The sequence below is a fragment of the Engraulis encrasicolus genome, chromosome 12 (genome assembly GCF_034702125.1).
Source record: "Engraulis encrasicolus isolate BLACKSEA-1 chromosome 12, IST_EnEncr_1.0, whole genome shotgun sequence".
NCBI classification, from domain to species: domain Eukaryota; kingdom Metazoa; phylum Chordata; class Actinopteri; order Clupeiformes; family Engraulidae; genus Engraulis; species Engraulis encrasicolus.
In genome coordinates, this window is record NC_085868.1 from 16,939,205 (window position 1) to 16,958,538 (window position 19,334).

The window sequence follows — 19,334 nt, forward strand, 5'->3', positions numbered from 1 at the left end:
CAACCAGTGCTCTCCCCCATCCTCCTCCATGACTGAGGTACCCTGAGCATGGTACCGTCCCACCGCACTGCTCCCCATGGGGCGCCACTGAGGGCTGCCCCCTTGCACGGGTGAGGCATGAATTCAATTTCGTTGTGTGCAGTGTGCAGTGTTCACTTGTGTGCTGTGGAGTGCTGTGTCACAATGACAATCGGAGTTGGAGTTTCCCAATGGGCTTTCACTTTCACGGCTTTCAATGCAGTTAAGTTCAAGAGAACTATAGTTTGGTGATATGGATCCCAAACGGAAGGGAACAGCAGCGGTTTGTAGTTGTAGAGAACTAATTAGCGCTAAGAGTTGTTAAAGGGACAGTTTGGTCAATTTCAACATGCAGTTGTAATGCTCACACTACCCTGGACTTGTCAGTGCCTGAGATTTTTTTTTCTTCTTCTTCAGCTGTTTCCGAGATCCTGGTCATTGTAATGGGGGCAGCTCTTTGTTTACATTTCAAAAAAACATTTTTATTTATTCCCAAAAACATCCAAAAGGTTATAAAACATCAGCAGACAACTAGCAAACAGCAGTACCTTTTGGGAAAATATTTGGAGTTGGCCTAGGTTTCATTTTTTAAAAATGTAAACAAACGCTGCCCCCATTAGAATTGCTCATATCTCGGAAAGGGCTGAGCCGAAAAATGTGCCATCACCAGGTACTGACAAGTCAAGGGTAGCGTGAGCAATACAACTGCATGTTGAAATTGACCAAACTGTCCCTTTAACCTGTTGTTTCTTGTTTACCTGTCACAGTAGCCCATAGCACTTTTGTCATAGAGAGCAACTTGGTCAGTAAATATCTGCCTGCTGTATAAAGTAGCAGTATTTGGATAAGTTACAGCTAACACGGACGGCGAACTTTAGACTGTATATTGTGTGTTTGACAGATTTCTGACAGCGACAGCGATGGTGAGGGAAGCAGTGTACCGAACTCTCAGATGACTCGGACCAGGTGACCAAACCCATGCAAAACACAATGTGAGTACACACACACACACACACGCACACAGAGAGAGAGCATGAGTCAACACAGTAGCCCCTACAATATTTTTCCCATTTATTGCTGTATGCTTACCATATCCATCATGTGTGTTGTGTGTGTGTATGTGTTGGTGTTAGGACTGTGCTGAGGCGTTCCGCCGCCCTCCCCCTCCACACCACTCAAGGCACGCCACGCACTGACACTATCTCTACAGTGTCTTGTCAACTTTCCTTACATTGTGTGTGTGTGTGTGTGTGACAGGGAGATTAACAAGAGGCTGGATGCTGCGTCCATCACCAGAGGGGCCGGGATTGCTGCGGCAGCTAGCCAATTAAAGGAGGAGGATGAAGGAGAGGAGTCTGACGATGCAGACATCGCCATCGTATGCAGGCCACGCCCTCGCAGGAAAACCAGCCAATGAAAACGCTCGCAGCAGCATCAGCAGAACACACCGGCACGACTGGTAAACTTAAAGATACGCCACAGACCAGACATACACCAAATACAACTAGCACAGGTAAACACACACACACACACACACACACACACACACACACACACACACACACACACACACAGAGCAGGACATCTGTTTTGTATAGCGCTTTGCCTAGTCAAAGACTTTTTACAGGAAGTATTATAAATCTGTTTTATAGTTGGGGGAAGCCATGGAAAGTAGAGAACCCTATACAGCTGATGTGTGTGTAAGTAATATTTATGTGTATGTGTGTTGCAGACAGAGCTTCTGAAGCATGCAGTGGAAGAGCTGTCAGTCAAGCTAAAGGTCCCGCCCTCCAACCTGCTGCTGCTGCACGGAGAGGCGGAACTTAACACCTCACACACTATTGGCCAGCTAGGACTCTGCATCGCTGACATCATTGGTAGGCGTGTGTGTGTGTGTGTGTGTGTGTGTGTGTGTGTGTGTGTGTGTGTGTGTGTGTGTGTGTGTGTGTGTGTGCGTGCGTGCGTGCGTGCGTGCGTGCGTGCGTGCGTGCGTGCGTGCGTGCGTGCGTGCGTGCGTGCGTGCGTGCGTGCGTGCGTGCGTGCGTGCGTGTAAGTCAGTCTTGGCTCCTTGATATTATACTGTATAAGTTCATACGTATACCGGTCATATATATGAAGAGTTTATTTGCAAAACGGTGTATCTCCATTTTGTAGAATGTTGGGAAATTAACAATTTTGTATTGGGCATTCCACTGCATTGCATTGCAAAATGAATTTCATATACCGGTAAGTTGAAAAAGTATGTTCTCAAAATATTTGAATGGCAAGAATTCACACATAGGTGATAGGACCTCTGGACAGCCATTTTCAATAATAAAATGCAAAAAATGGTAGATACACCGTTTTGCAAATAAACTCTTCATATGTATATATAAATAATGAAATAAAAAATGTATTACATTAAATTCACTCAGTTTAATGAAGATCTAAGAAGATGTCATGATATCAATGTATGTATACCTGTAGTTGATTCGGCTATACTTAGTTTGACTGGTATGCTCATACCTTTCAATCAGTTAAGTAACACTTGCTATTAAGTATTATTGATGATGTGTCTCTCTCTCTCTCTCTCTCTCTCTCTCTCTCTCTCTCTCTCTCTCTCTCTCTCTCTCTCTCTCTCTCTCTTTCTCTCTCTCTCTCGTCCTTTTTCTTCCTCCTCCTCTTCTACTTCTTCTCAGTCTGGAACCAACTTCACATCCCTCTTCACTGCACTACTGACACTGAGATGGAATCCACAACCCAACCACTAGTGGTCTGCATTGGGAACCTGAAGACTCTGTCATCACCACCAGGAGTGACCGCGTTTCCATTCCCGTTGCAGACGGCCTGACTTGCACAATTGACAAGCTGTTCAAGCTTTACTGGGTCTGCAACTTGTCATATCCAGCACAGCTCAGCTCTGTTTTCACCTTCTTTGAATATGTTTATGACGTTCCATCTCAACCAACAAACGACCAAAGGTACTAGAACTTCTCTCAAAGCTTCCCAGCAACCCAGTGATCACTCAACATGTGTTTATGCCCAAGTACACGCTTTGTCAGATGCACAGGGCATGACGATAATATGCAGCCAAGATGGCTGTTCAAGTGTACAAGGACTTACTACGTAGACACCACCAGTCCACAACAACAGAAATGGGTGTATCTTTCAATGACTCTTTTGAATCCACTGACATTCAGACAACCTATGCAGCTTCAAGTAACACCTGAAGAAAGAGCATTTTGTGTTCCTTCTCAAGGACAGATTCTCTATAATTTACCACTTAATGACAATTTATCTGTGTTCATGCTTGTTAGGATTATTACTGAGAATTATTTTGATTATCATTTTGGCAACACTTTATTTTAGCATTACATCTATTAGCTCTAATACATACAGTATTAATGCCTGTATGCTCTAAGTAACTTGTAAGGCATGCACTAAGCAAAATCAAATATATGTTAGGCATGTATTCGCAAATTACTTGTTCATGCACAATTAGGGATTTATTACCTAATATAACCCCAATAAGGACCTAACAAATGTTTGATTTCGCTTAGTACATGCCTTACAAGTTACTTATACAGGCATTAACCCATTGATGCTGGATGTTGCATTGGCCCTGGCGCCTGGAGTTTTGTATGGCATCAGCACCCTTTTCTGCAAGTGCTTTAGGCATCAATGGGTTAACATATTATGTATTAGTGCTAAGCGATGTAATGTTAAAATTAAGTGTTACCATCATATTTTTAAAAAATATATATGTTGTAAAACTGGACGATTGTGAAATGATATGATGTGGCAGATGTAAGACCCATTGATGTAATGCAGAGTTTTCATTCAGATGAACTGTCTCTTAACCCAAGGTACAATGTCTTTTCTTTCAATATGTTGGAAGCTATTTCATAACAATGTTATTTTCAAGAATATTCAACACTATTTCGAATTTCAAGACTTTCTGGTTTTGTTATACACCGGTAATGTTGTTAAGAGATGATAGTGTACGAGTCATAATCAATACTTCATGAAATTGGCAGTGGTGTTAATTATTCTTGAAAAAGATAACATTTGTTATCTCCCCCTCTTCTGAAAAGCCTAACAAAAAAGAATATGACAGTTAAGTTAATGTAATACTTTTTTTTTTAAATTGAGTTTAATCACAACTGTACAAAAAAAAAAAACGTTGTAGAGGTCTTTTAACAGTGCAAGAAAACACACGCTAAATATATGTAGTCAAGACTTTTGAAGATTGAACCTTGTAAACAAAAGTGTTTGCTAGATAAAAGTAAACCCCCCCTGTCACTTTCCATGTGATAAATGTCAGTATATATTTGAAAACTAGAAGTTTCAAGGTTTTTAATGCTGTCACTTTTATGTTTGAATGACAACTCACAGAGTTACAGATGTTTTTGTTGAAGTGACAGATGGGGTCACCGGTGACCCCGTAGACCTCAGAGTGTTAAGGAAAGACTGTATGAGTCATTGTGAATACTTGCTGAAATACTGAATAAACAGAATTTATTGTAAATCTACGGAATCCTCCTTTTTATAATGAACGGAAGTACATGTAAATGAACAGAAAATGTACTGTAAATCTACGGAATTCTCCTTTTTTATGATGTACGGAAGAGCATGTGAATGAACGGAGAATTTAGTGTAAATCTACGGAATTCTCCTTTTTTATTATGAACGGAAGTGCATGTGAAAGAACGGTGAAGTTGCTGTAAAATTACGGAATTCTCCGTTGTAGAATAAACGGAACTGTCCGTCACATAACGGATATGTCCCCGGTAATAAATTGCCAGGACTTTATCCGTTTTTTTACGGATTTTTTTTTTTCAGTGAATGTTTTGTATGCCATTCCCTGTTTATTTATTTGTGTACCCCCCTGTTTTTTTTCTTTTATACCCCCCTCCCTAGTTTTGTGTCTTTTGTTTGTGTTGTTGTGTGAGCACACCAAGCAACATTCCTAACAACTGTATTTGTATACTGTTGATATGGCTAAAATAAACTTGAACTTGAACTTGAACTATTTTGTTGTGCTTTTTCTAAAAGTCCTTATAGCGTTCTGACATAGCAATAGTAGCATTTGAAGAAAAATAAATATTAAAATAGGTCTATCAAGAACACCAGCAGCAGTGAGTGTGTGTGTGTGTGTGTGTGTGTGTGTGTTTAGTGCAGGTAGAAAGTGCGGTGTGCTTCTGTGTGTGTGTGTGTGTGTGTGTGTGTGTGTGTGTGTGTGTGTGTGTGTGTGTGTGTGTGTGTGTGTATGAGTTGTGTGTCAGTGTGTGTATGTTTGGGTTTAGTGCGGAAAGTGCAGTGTGTATGTGTGTGTGTGTGTGTGTGTGTCTGTGTGTGTGTGTGTGTGTGTGTGTGTGTGTGTGTGTGTGTGTGTGTGTGTGTGTGTGTGTGTGTGTGTGTGTGTGTGTGTGTGTGCATGTTTTGTGTTAGTGCAGGTTGAAAGTTCAGTCACAGATGTAGTAGTGCAGGTTGAATGTTCAGTCGCAGATATGGTGGTGGGGATGAGGGGGGGGGTTGTCAGTGGCCTGGCTGGCTAGAGGCTGACAGTGGAGGGAGAGTGGGTTGAGTGTTCAGTATCTTGATTGCTTGGTGCATCGAGCTGCTTGCAAGCCTGGTGGTACGGGAACGGAGGCGCCTGTACCTCTTTCCAGAGGGCAGGAGGCTGAACAGTTTGTGTGCAGGGTGGCTTGTGTCTTTGATGATCATCAGTGCTTTCCGGGTGAGACGTGTGGTGTAAATGTCCTGCAGGGAGGGGAGTGGTACTGCAATGATCTTCTTCGCTGTGTTCACAACACGCTGGAGTGTCTCTTGTCTGTTAGAGAAGTTGTAATGTTTTTTATAATCATTTGCAAACCAAACACTTGACAGACAATCTTTAATAAAATAGGTCACGTCATGGTTTAACTCAAAGGCATAGGATTGTGGCCAGAGTGGGTATTGCAACTATGCTGATCATTGAAACTGTGCTGCCTATTCCCAAATTGTATCTTTTCAATATTTACTTAACAATACATAAACTAATTGTCACAACCCTGCCCTGACCTGCCCTACAATCCGACATGCATTGTTGGCCTTGCGTATTCGAGGCCACATTCTCCCTGTGCTGCTGCCATCTGGTGGCCGTGTCACAACACCAGCAACCAGTCACCAACCATGGCCTGGCTGCAGCTGCTTCCCATTTGCCAATCACCCTGTTTTAAAACCAAGCCAAGAACCATTGTCATTGCAAGATTGTTTGCCTACAGCTCCGGACATTCTCTGCTCTTGCTCATGCCCTGCCAAGGTCTCTGTTTGTGCTCTAGTTCCACGTGAGTTTTTGTCAAAGACTTTGAACCCTTTTGGATTTTTTTGGGACATTATTCTGTGACTCTGATCTGTGTTTTTGGACTTATTGCCATACCTGAGCCTCTTGAGTTTTTGCCTGTGATTTTGCCACGTGAGGTTTTTCTCTGTTTTTGTCCTGTTTTTGGACATTTTGGGATTTTTTTTGCCATTTTCCCTTTTCTGTGTTTTTTCTAATTTTTCGCTACCTTTTTGCCACGTGTGCCTACACTGTTTTGAAGATTTTTGTGTTTGCCTAAATATTTTTGCCTACCTGTGCTCTGAACTCTGACCAATTTTTGACTACGTTTTTGTCTACGCCCCTTGTACCGTTGCCTGTGACCTGCCTGTGTCTCGACCCATGCCTGTCCTTGACATTGAATTGCCTCACCCCTGCCTGCACCTTTGCCCTGAAATAAATACACTTTTGATTGACATTTTTGTCTCCTGTCTGCTCCTGGGTTCCCTAGCTCTCTTTGGCCACACGGCCCTGACACTAATGTTTACTAGAATGACTAAAGTACAGTAAGTTTTGCTGTAGACAATGTCTGGAAATTCAAAATGGAGGACACGGGGAAGATTGCCCAGTGATAATGAATGCTTCGAATTTGATGGTGGTTTTAAGTATTCATGAAAAAGTAACATTTGTGAATGATCAGCATGAATTCTGGAAATAAGCAACAAAAATATTACGCTGAGCACAGTGTAAAATATTGCAACCATGGCCCAGAGCATAACACTGAGGGCCCCCCACAGCCTGCCAAGGCCATAATAGAACCCCCAATAATACGGGGGAGCCCTGGGCCCATGCTTAACCCCCTTATAGCTCCACCCCTGCCTGTAGTAGACATGGGAGACACTACTGTATAACTGTTCTACCCTATTCCGTTCTGTACTTTCCTTCTCACAAGTTGTACTAATGAGAAGTGAGTGGAATTACTGATGACAAGCTCATACCTCACTAAATAGACAGTTTACCAAGTTACTATTTTTACACGAGTGTGAATGTTCTCATTCACAAACCTTTGATCCAACAGGTTCTCATTCCTTGTTGATGCTTGCCACATTCATCATTGGGGACACACCTTTCCCAGAATTCAGTGCGGTGGTAATGCTGGACGACGTCCAGCTTCTTTATTATGACTCGAGTGTGAAAACAGCTCTCCAACGTGAACTCAAGTGGGCTGAGGACGGCGTACTGAAGATGGATGCCAGTATAGTGTTTGGAAATGTAAACAGAGGCATGGAGTTTCGGGCTCACCACCTGAAACGGAAGCTCAACCATACAAGCAGTGGGTTTGCATGAGTTACCATTAAGAGATTGTGTGACATGTTGACTTGTATTGTGTTGTGTTTTAAATATGACTTAAAGCTACAGTTGTCAGCTTGCTCATCTATCTTTGAACTGACATGGGATTCCAAAAGTAGTGAAGAGGAAATGTACAAAGTATGCCAATTTGATTTTAGAATTTTGAACGCTAGTGTTCCTTGTGACAAAAAGAGATTTTCTTCATGAAAATTGTGCGAAATGACAAGAATTGTGTGTAGCGGTTTTGAAAAAAAAGTTTGCTATAGAACAGCAGCAATTGATTGGAGTTCAGCTGACTGACATGTTTTAATTGTGTAATAAGTGCCTGAGGAAAAAAGTAAAAACAACACAAACACCACAGTCACAATGTTGAAACAAAATATCAAGATATTATGTAACAAATGGTCAAATGTTCAATCCAAACTCTCATGTCATGTAATTGTATTGGGTGTGAGACTGGATAGTGACCAAATCTATGACCATAACCACCAAATTATACATTCTTTTTTTGTCCGTTTCACAGGTCTACATGTACAACAGAGACTCTCCGGCTGTGAGTTGCTTGACCATGACCAGCCAGGACCGATGTTTGTGCATGACGCCTTTAATGGGGAGAGTGGAGACCACCTGTCCGCCAACAAAGACCAGTACAGTTTCAGGACGCACAATATCACAGTAAAGAGAAGAATGACTCTTACATTATCTTACATGTAGATTTACCATGAAAATAATTAATTAGGCTACTTGCTTTCCTCTAAGAAACTGGGAAAAGGAAGTAACATCATATGCAGGCAGACCAGAACATTTCAGCAATTAATTGGAAAGGGGAAGCATGGGGGGTGGGGGACAACGGCTTCTTTAGTGGGGGGAACAGGTAGGGTGCTGAAAGCAAAGCTCCAGGCGTAGCCCTATAAAGCACACCGTTGTAATAGACATTGAAAAGTTATCAACCACTACTCTGACATAATTCAAGACCTTTAGTAGTGCACTATGACTTGGTCATTGCCATTTGTGTAACAGGACATTTATAACGCTATGTTTTAATGGGTTAATGCATATAGTCTATGTATGGGACAGGTCTTTCACATCCAAATTGTCTGTATGGGGCGTAGATGAACGCATCCGTGCTCAGTACAGAAACGTTAGAAAAAATGAAAACCGATTCGAGTCAAGTCTGTTCTTCGGCACGGGCGTCAGCATGCCTTCAGTGGAGTCGCATTGAAAACAACACCACACCTCTTTCTGTTTTTTTTCTGCACTATGTTGAACGGGCAGTGTGAAAACCTGTTGAATATCAATGAACCATGAAGATTTGTGCTAAAATTAGGGAGAGAGTTGAACATAGTGTTCAAGAAACCAAGAAGGGAACAACATACATGTGCAGCTTGTAATGAGAGATGTGGTTTGAAAGGTGATCTTGCATGGGCTGATGTGGCATAGGCATGACGCAAACAACAAAGTAACTTACCACTCCATCTCATAAACATTTGCAAGCATATGCATTGGGACCAGAACTGAAAGTAATATTGGGCATTGGAATTAATAATAAATAGTTATAGTTTAAATAGTAAAAAAAGTTTTCATGACACTCAAAGTCGCTTGGATGTATGTGTTAGGTGATGAAGTTTCAGAGCAGCTAATGTTATCAGAACTAAGTAGGTATAATCAGATTTTTTGTGTGTAATGTACATCATACACTGCAGTGAAGCCCAGAGTACGGCTCCTCCAGAAGAGACTCCCAGACTCTGGAGGGGTCAGCGTGACCTGCCTGGCCACTGGCTTCTACCCCGTCACATCAACCTGACCCTGCTCAGAGACGGCCAGCCTGTGCCTGACCACCAGATCACTGGGGGGGAGCTGCTACCTAATGGAGATGAGACGTACCAGATGAGGAAGAGCCTGGAGGTCAGCACAGAGGAGCTACAGCGGCATCACTATAAGTGTACAGCTCAACACCTCAGCCTGGACAACAAACTGGACATACACCTGGGTATGTCAATGTTCATTTTAATAAAAATAATAATAATAATATTAATAATTAAAAAAAAACACTTCACCTTGGGAAAGTGACCGTCTCGCAAGCATAGGAGCGGAACATAACAGCCTTTGGGGGCTGAACGCAAGCGCGTTCATAAAGGACAGGGAAAGCAAAACGGATTAAATAGGCTCAACTGCTTAAATAGCCTAATGTTCAACAATCAATGTCCATCACCATTAAGCTAAAATATTTAGACAGCTTATTTACGCAGCTTATGAGGTTACTAGCTACCAAGCCTACCTCAAAAATACCAAAATGACCACTGAAAATAATATAAAAACACCAGAGGACTGGAATGTGGCAGTGTCCTTTACCTTCAAGCGTGGAAACACATTAAAAATCGCGACAAAAATCGCACCTTTCACTTCATGCCGCAACAAAATCGCAACAACACTTTAATCGCGATTTTCTGGAAATCCTCGTGCACCATCTGGCAATTCAGACCGCAAATTTTTGAGAAAATGCCCGCGATTTCCTGGTGGGACTGTTTTATGTGGCTTATCTCCTAAAAAAAGAATCGACCTCGCTAAAGTCCTTTAGTGAATTGATCAATAGTTTTAAACTATGTGAGCACTTGCCTCTTTCTGCAGCAGGCAGGCACGTTTACTTTTTGCTGAGAAGACTCAATTCCATCACAACATTGACATTATCAGGAGTAACAGAATTAGGATAGGTCATTGTGGAAAGGGTCTGTGCAAAGGGTTAAATGTTATTGATGACACAAAAGTTGATTCTAAGAATTAAATCCAAACCTATACAGATAGGCACATGCTATTTCTCAGTGGGCTCCTTCCGTATCTGGCTGAATAGTTTTGCTTATATAATTAATTTATTCAGCAATTAGCATTGAAAAACCTCAATAGGTGTAGTATACCTGTTTTCTTGCTGTTTCAGAAGCAGGTTATTTATCACTTTGTATCTGATTTACTTCACAGATCTTGATGGCAGTCTGGATCCAGCATCTGCAACACCGCTATGGGTGCTGATCAGTATTGCACTGATTTTAATGTCCGCAGTCACTGTTACAGTAGCTGCCGCCATCAAATGTTACAGGAGACACAAAGGTAAACTAGAAATGCATTCAGAGAACGCAGACCTCCGCCAAGGAAGTTCAGTTCGTTTTGGACATAGGTATAGAGTCATGATGTGGTTTCATGTATTTAGGCCTATAGGCTACATAGCATTTGTGTTCAGGTAATTGAACCGTCAAGTTGTAACCAAATTACAGTTCTCTCTGTCTCTTTTATCATTTCCATGTCCTCTAGCTGTGGACTGTTTAGTTCACCTTTGATTATTTTATATTGGCAAAGTGATTGTTCATGCTATAGCCTGCCTTCTGTGATTTGCCAATGCTCATTGCTACATATTAATCACATGGTTGATGATTGGCAGCATGCCTTTCATTAGGCTACCATCTAAAACAAAATAAAAAAATAAAAGCACAATTTTCATTGGCCAACACAGTGCAGCGGTCCCCAACCCAACAAGACAACATACTGTAGGGCTACTTTGAGCCGTTCACTTAATTATTGAATCAGAAATGTCCAAGAATCCCCTTATCCAGTGGCAGTGCATGGATGGTTGTGGAGTGTCAGTTATTAAACAAACTTTTGAGAGGTAAATCCACTTGTATCATTTCTAGCTGTTTCAATATCGTGACACCAACATTGTGCTACAAACGCAATTACTTAGCGAGAGACATGTCGACTCGACTGGTCGCAGCTAGCGGAATCATGCCTACCCCGACACTACACTTGTTGGAGAAGTTCCTCCTACCTGGGAATCCGTTCATGAGGGCGAGTTGGTCTTGGCGCTGCGGGCAGATGATCGGCACCCGGGCCTGCTCGCTATTTCGTATTGAAAATCACTGTTCGCCGCATCTCCAGCGTTTATTCGTTATGCAGTCAAGGAACTAGTCTATGGAATGTTTTGTAGTGCTGATGGCTTTGGTGCGCGGGGATTGGGGAAGCAGCAAATCACAGCAGACTAACGCAATTCGCGCGAGCCTTTCTGTGAGCTTAATTTCATATGAATGTTTTGTGACAGCATTGTGAACTTAAACGATCTGCGAGGCTGTAGCTAAGGCTGCTTTTTGATAGCGATTTTGACTGCGGTAAGAATTTCACTTCAATGCTCTGCCCCGGTGTGGCTGCGTGAAGGTACGCCAGCTCAGGGCTCCTCCTCACAGAGCCGTCCACTCCTCAGTGGTCCTTGCGCGCCCTGTGGCAGGCCATGTAATAGCAGCGTGACGAACACACAGGCCATGTAATAGCAGCGTGACGAACACACAGGTAATAGCAGCGTGACGAACACACACAAATTCGGGCGATCACATAACCTCCTGGCGGAGGTAATAAACAGTATATCCTCTTTGTGCAGATGGGGTCGCCGGCAGACCTATTCACTATCGGCTGAAAATACTTACCATTACAATTTTTTAGTGACAGTAAGGTTAAAACATAGGCTCTGCGCAAAGGGGTTAATATATCAGGATAGAGAAATTATCCAGATTGTCTATATACCAAAGTTAATCAACCAGTGCTTAACCAATTCTGATGTGTCATGTTTATGATAGTGGAAAAAAGTCATTGCTTCGTGATGACATAATATCATTGGCAAATGGCTGCACTGTTTGTCATTACCAAATCATTACACTGTAGTCACTCCTCTGCTGTGCCATCCTTTCCATTTTCAGGGCAACCAAATGTGTATGCTTTGGCCCCAAGTAAGTGTTTACTTAGTGTAAGACAATTAATGTGTAGCCTATTTGAAGAGTTCATCTGTATGTCAGAAGTAAGGCTATCCCATAATGTTAAGAGTTTGATGAGAGGCAATGAACTCACATTACTATGCCATATAGACTAGAAGCATTTCCAGAAAAAGGCCCTTTATAAGGGTGTTAGAAGCATTTTTTAGTAAAAGTTGGGAACCTAGTTTTCTAAGACAATTAGAGTACCCTGAATTCAGCTAGCCTGGTTCCCAAGCTGAATTTTGAGTTTTTGACCATGAAATGGGCAAAAAACAAAATGGCCGCCGAAATTCTTGATTTTGGGCAGAATACGTCAGAAAGTATCATTTCTCCATGGAAATAAATGTGCAATGCTCACATATTTGCATTTAAGATCTATTCCTACACTTACACAAAGGCAAAATGTCATGGCAAAAAGATAAAAATTACTTAATTATGCCTTTTTATAATGTGATATCCTCATAAACTGGCATTCAATAGCAATAGCCTCCGTAAAGCACATTATCATACACAATTGTCATTCAATAAGATTTGGAAAGAAAAAGAGAGAGAAAGAAGATAGTATTATCTAAAAAACGAAATATTGGAACATAAATATGTCCCCGGTTCTTTGAAGGAGATGAGTGAGCCATCTCTATGGGAGCACACTTTCAGCTGTACGATCAGCTGAAGACCTTTGCAATCACGCCAAAGGTCCAATCAACTGCGTCGTGGGCGGGATGTCCACTTTCTCAAAACCGAAAATAAGCCACTTTGATGCCAAACCTCTCTTCGGCTGTCGGCAACGAGGGTGTCTTGAGAGATGGCTCACTCATCTCCTTCAGAGAACCGGGGACATATTCATGTCCTAATGTTGTCTTTCAGTCGAATCGTTCGCATATCTATGGGAGAGTTACAATCACTCCCGATTGCTGGTCCAAACTAGGCAGAACTCCAAGAGCCTCCTGTAAGGATAGCGTTCCTATCACCCTACAGACAATCAGTAGTCGTGCCCAGAACCCTATGTTCCTGTGGCAATGTGGTCACATCTAGCCGGTAGAACCGGACAAAGGTGGCGGGGTTGGCCCAACCAGCTGCTCTGCACACGTCTGAAACTGCTGCACCCTTGAAGAGAGGACAAGATGTAGAGACCACACTGGTAAAGTGAGCCCTAATCTGAGCCAGGGGTTGGCGACCCTTGGACTCATATGCCAGGGCAATGGTTTGAACCAACCATTTGGAGACCTCTATTTTAAAACTGTGAGCCCTGTAGAGGGCTTGATGAAGCACACAAACAGCTGCTCAGTGTTCCTAAAAGAGTGAGTCCTGTTCATGTACATGCGTAAAGCGTGCACAGGGCACAAGTTGTATTGTCCCCTCTCTTCCACGGATCTGAAAGGTGGTGTGCAAAAGCAGTTTGGAGAGACCCCTCTTGGAGGGGCTCGAAAGGGGCCCCACACATAGCCTCCAGTACTAGAGAGATATCCCAGGTGACGTAGCACGGGGCGTAAGTATCTAGTGGATGGGCACTCAGAGTGTTGGAACTGAATCCTACATGGCACAATGAAATCGCTGCAAAGTACACTTAAATGGTAAAGCATTTTCTCCCCCCAATAAGTCTTGTAGAAAGGAAAACACCATCGGTACTGAACACTGAGAAGTTGTCTTGTCGCGTTGGTCACAGTAGCGTTCGAAGACAGACCACTTAAGGTTATACAGTGTCCCAGTAGATTGGGCCCTGGCCCCTTGAATTGTCCTGATAACGTTATCCAGAAAACCGGTTAGGTTCAAATGTTCCCTTTCCAGACTCATAGGGGCAGGTGGCCTCTGGGCTGGGGGATGTCCTCCTGGTAAGGTGCCAGACTCGAACCTGCAGGAGAGAGGAAAGTAGCAGGAGGGGCCAAAGCCCCTACGCTCTCAGCTGAGGCCCCTGAGCCCCGTGGGTTAAGGTTGGACAAACCCTGAGAAATCTCGCCTCCTTGCAGGAGGGGAAAAAGGGAGGTGTCAGACAAAGGCGCTCGTGGTGTATTATACAGGACTTTTGGAGTCTACAAGCACGCCATGAATGGTGACGGGGTGCGCTTTTGTGCCAAGCGCTTTTGTGCCAAGCGCAATGGCCTGCGGTGATGGGCAAGGGGCTCCGAGGCAGCTGCTCGAGCTGGGGAAGCCACATCAGCCACTAGGGTGGTGGTCAGTCCCTGCTGTATGAGATTCTCTGTGGTGGCAGGGAGTTGGGATAAAAAGTCGTCCACCTTAGGCGGGAGATCGAAGCACTTTGCCAGGGGCGAGTCAGAGTCTGACTCCACTGAAATGCGTTGCCAGTAGTCGACCGTAGTCAAGAGAACAAAGAGACAGAGCAGGCTAGAACTAGTCAAGCTCTCGTAACTCGTGTCGTTCAGGGTACTCGTGACCTCAGTCAGGAGACGTGAGTCCAAGGAACTGGGTACGCACAAATGTGTGTAAAGAACTTTTACTCCGTATTGTTTCTAATCTGCGGTGAGTAGGTTCCGTCATTGTGAAGTTTCTTGCTGCCATGGAGGACACTGTACATTCCATATTTTTGATCTCCAATGTGTGATCTCAGGTTAAAAGAGAGTGTCCACCTACACAAAGCTGAGGCTGTCTCTGCGATCACATTGATGCTCTTTTATTGCCTGTGACATTTACCCACTTCATAGCCTGATCAGAGTCTGGCTAAACTTGTATGCATTTGTATTCAAAGTATCAAAATGTGTGCAAAACGTGTGCAGTAGCGCATAGTAGGACTATTGGCAAATACAACGCAGCAGTCTGTTGTTCCTTTGATGACAGTGACTGATTGAACACTGACCAAGAAGTCTTCATGTCTAAGTTTTGACAGTGCAAGAAGAAAGCTAGGTCCGTGGCCTTTGCTTGTTTAGCATACTTATGCTCCTCTCCAGATTTTCCAAAGCATGATTCAGCAATGGGTACTGAAAAAGTTGGTTTGAATGTCCTATGAGTAATCCTGAGAGGATGTAGTTCCATCAGGGCATTTGGCACATTTAATGTAGGGCCTATGTCTAGTGGACACCTCATATCTTTAACAGAATCATCAATTGGTTGGCCTCTCTGCCATGCTGCCATTTGTGTTGCATGGGAAGTATTCTTCCGGTAACACTTTCTATGAAGCCCATATCTATAGCACATTATGAGCGCATTTATAACAAATTTTAATGCACATTATAATTACTTACAAAGCATTACGACTACACCGATGATGTTTCATGATGCTTTAGGTTAACAGTAATGCATAACCATGACTGTGGCTTATAATACTTTATAAATTCAAGGGTATTATGAGTGCTCATGACAAGATATAAACTACAGGCTGCCTGATGGGGCTTACAGTACATTATGATGCATTATAGATGTGCATTATACAGTACATTATAGATGCATCCATATGAACTTCACTTTACTTAGAGCACACATTGACGACTTATGATCTCACATGAAACATTATAGCATCATATGAGCCCTTATGACAGTTTATCATCCAGGTCTGTGCATAGAGGGGTTTAGGTACTCATAATGTACTATAAGCCCCATCAGGAAGCCTGTAATTTATAGCCAGTCATGAGCACTCATGACACCCTTCGATTTATAAAGCATTATAAGCTAGATTCATAGTTATTCATAACTGTTAATATAAAGCATCATGAAGCATTATGAGTGTAGTCATAATACGTTGTAAGTAATTATAATGTGCGTTATAATTTGTTATAAATGCGCTTATAATGTTGGCTTTAAGTTAAGTGTTACCATTCTTCCCATCAAGGGTTTCATCCAGGATGTCAATGTTATCACTTGTGCAGCGGATGAATTATGCACCACTCTCTTGTTTCAGTGTTTTTACAGTGCTCTCAGCTAAGGAGGATCTGGACTTGCAGGACCTGGTTGTAACTCAGACAATGACCTGCCAGGTTGAATTGTCGTATTAGGTCTTTTACCCAATAGCTTGATGAGGAGTACAAGCAAGACCGACATGTTTCGGAGTCCATTTTTTGCCATCACTGACACAATAAACAAGGACTTAAGCCTCATTCAAAACTGTACTTTGAGCAAGTTTTTCCTTGCTACCAATTCCATCATCTTCAAGAGATGTCTGGCCACTAACAATCAGGCTGAGTAGCATGTATAGACTATCTCAAATGTATGCTATAGTATCTTATAAAATATGTAAAATATGTCTGAACATTTTTCAAAATGACACAAAATAACTTACAAAGCGGATTCCAAAAAAGTTGGGACACTTGGTATTTTGTGAATAAAATCAAAATGCTGCCATTTTCAAAACATTCAGTACGTTAATAAGGTAGAGCATTATGTATAGACGACATATCAGTTGTTAAAGGCAAGCAAAATGATTGTTTTGGGGTAATTATGTGATCATTTAAAAATTCACCCTGCAACAAATTCCAAAAAAGTTGGGACAGGGCCAATAAAATTATTTTTATGTTGGATAGACTAAACACAACACAAGGGAAGAGACTTAACATTTAAATACTTTGACTGATGGCAAGATTTTCTTTAAAAAAATAGATATTTTGATATACGAGACATTATTTCAGCAGCTCAACTGATAGGTGTGTTCTTCGACTTGTTTACCTTCTTGTTATGCTTAATATGTGGCATATCCTGACTGCAAGAACACAATTTTGTCACCTTTTTACTCTTATGATGGAACCACACTGTGGGAACATAGTAGAGATCGAAATTTGCCATCATTATGGGGTAATATCTAAAGGCTGTGCTCCCAAATATAATGCCTTGGTAGCTATGTGTGCTGTTTAAAGTCTGAATATATCATTCAGCCCTCATTTTAATGCTCTACATGAGTAAGAAGACCATAACCAAGGCATCTCTGCACCCCTTTACCATCATATATGTTGTCTTTCAGACTGACCACTAAATCAAGCTGAAGTATTCATTTTCTTCATAACCTGGAGGGTGCATGACTCCATGATTTTAGAAAAGAATGAAATATTTTCCATTCTGTAATCAGAGGACAGTTTCACATGTCTCCTAGGTCCATCTAGAATGAGCTTTGCCACTTGCAACACTGATTAATGTCTGCATCATGTGCCTTAATCAAGTGTTGTGTTTATGGCCATTTTTTCAACAGCTGTCATTGTTGGAGTGTCATAGTTTGCTTATTGACGATGGGTATGTCATCATCTCATAACTCGTGCAATGATTTTAAAGAACTCTACATTACAGAAATAGGCCTTATATGCCTGCAATTTTGATAATTCAATCTTTCTGTGTAATAGATCAGTAATTAGTCCCTCAAAATCTTCGCTACTGAGTGCCACAGCCTCTCTGTGATGGTATTTTATTTGTGCATTCATGTTGGCAGTCAATATAGTTCCTTTCAAATTATTCCTCCTTGTGTTATTTTTAGAATTATCCAACTATTACAACATTTTTTGGCCCTGTCCCAACTTTTTTGAGATTTGTTGCATGGGTCGAATTTTAAATGACCACATATTTCCCTCAAAACAATGCTTTTGCCTCATTTTAACTGCTCCTATGTTGAACTAGTGCCATTGTTCACCTTATGCATGGATTGAATGTTTTGAAAATACCAGCATTTTGATTTTATTCACAAAATACCAAGTGTCCCAACTTTTTTGGAATCCGCTTTGTATGTCTTTATATGTAATATCATGGTGCCATCTAGCGGTTTCTGGACAGTTTTCAGAGAGCTAATAACAACTTTAAGTGATGTTTTGGAAACTCTAAATACTGCACATTATGCTAAGTATTTCTAAAATACTTATATAAATTTTCTTAACCATATAAACACACAACGCTACAAATATCTTATTAGAAAAGCTAAATATTTGAAACGTTTACGCTAACACCTACAATATTAGCATTATTAGCATTCTAGAAGCTATTTTATACTTTTTAAAATCCTCTATAGTAGATACATTCATCAAGAAACATTATTGGGACACAAAATGTTAGAAAAGAGCATTTATTTCCAAGTACAGCAATACTTGGTAAAAATGCTCTGTCAAAAATAGCGTATTTTGGCAGCCATTTTGTTTTTCAAATTTAACTGTCAAAACCTCAAAATCCAGCTTGGGAACCAGTCTAGTTGAATTCAGCACACTTAAATTATGTTAAGTACATAGGTTCCCAACTTTTACTAAAAAATGCTTCTAACATTCACAAATATGAAAAATGTGTCTAGACTAATACACTGTAGAGAGTTTGGAATATATTGTATTTATTTCATCACAAACAATACACATCGGTTTAAAAATTTGTTTATGTTTTTATGTTTCAGTTTACATGTTTATGTCTTTATGTTTCAGCGACACTTGCACAAAAAACAGCACCAGACACCCCACCTGAAGACTAGGTTCTTATATGGACCAGGCTCCAGTCTGACCCTACGTCATATCTAGAGACCCTAATAAAGCTGAATAAAAATGTATTGTGATAGTAGTGTAACACTGACTTTCGAACTGAACGTGTGGTTTGTAAAGTTACGGTAACAGATGCTACGGTTGCTACATTTTAATGTTGTGTTGTGTGCCTAACATTGCTGAAAAACATTGCTGTGCATGTGCACACACACATTTTTTTTACCCAGTCCACCGCATACATGACACTCATGTACAGATTCCTTTGCCACAGATTTGTTGATAGTGTGAGCAGTTGCACCTGCTGTGTTTGTTGCTGGCCTATTCCTGCAACATGAAAAGTAACACAAACATTAAACACTGGTGAACTCTGATCACAGTTTCTCGTGCTATATCTGTAATTAAAACATTAATGAAACAAAAAGTAGCTTATAGAATTTTATAGAATGTTGCCCCTTATGTATTAGCCTACATGTTAATGACACTTTGCCTATGTATGTAAGTATGTATGTAAGCCTATGT

At 41.5% G+C, this 19,334-nt stretch overlaps 1 long non-coding RNA gene and 1 pseudogene across 1 annotated transcript; both read left to right on the forward strand.

Moving 5' to 3' along the window:
• Positions 1-216: 216 nt before the first annotated feature.
• Positions 217-3,508, forward strand: LOC134460096 (uncharacterized). The gene is made up of 4 exons (XR_010036977.1): positions 217-1,010; positions 1,276-1,477; positions 1,751-1,895; positions 2,697-3,508. It is a non-coding gene; the product is annotated as an uncharacterized LOC134460096 (long non-coding RNA).
• Positions 3,509-7,258: 3,750 nt separating this feature from the next.
• On the forward strand, positions 7,259-19,334 carry LOC134460371 (major histocompatibility complex class I-related gene protein-like; annotated as a pseudogene).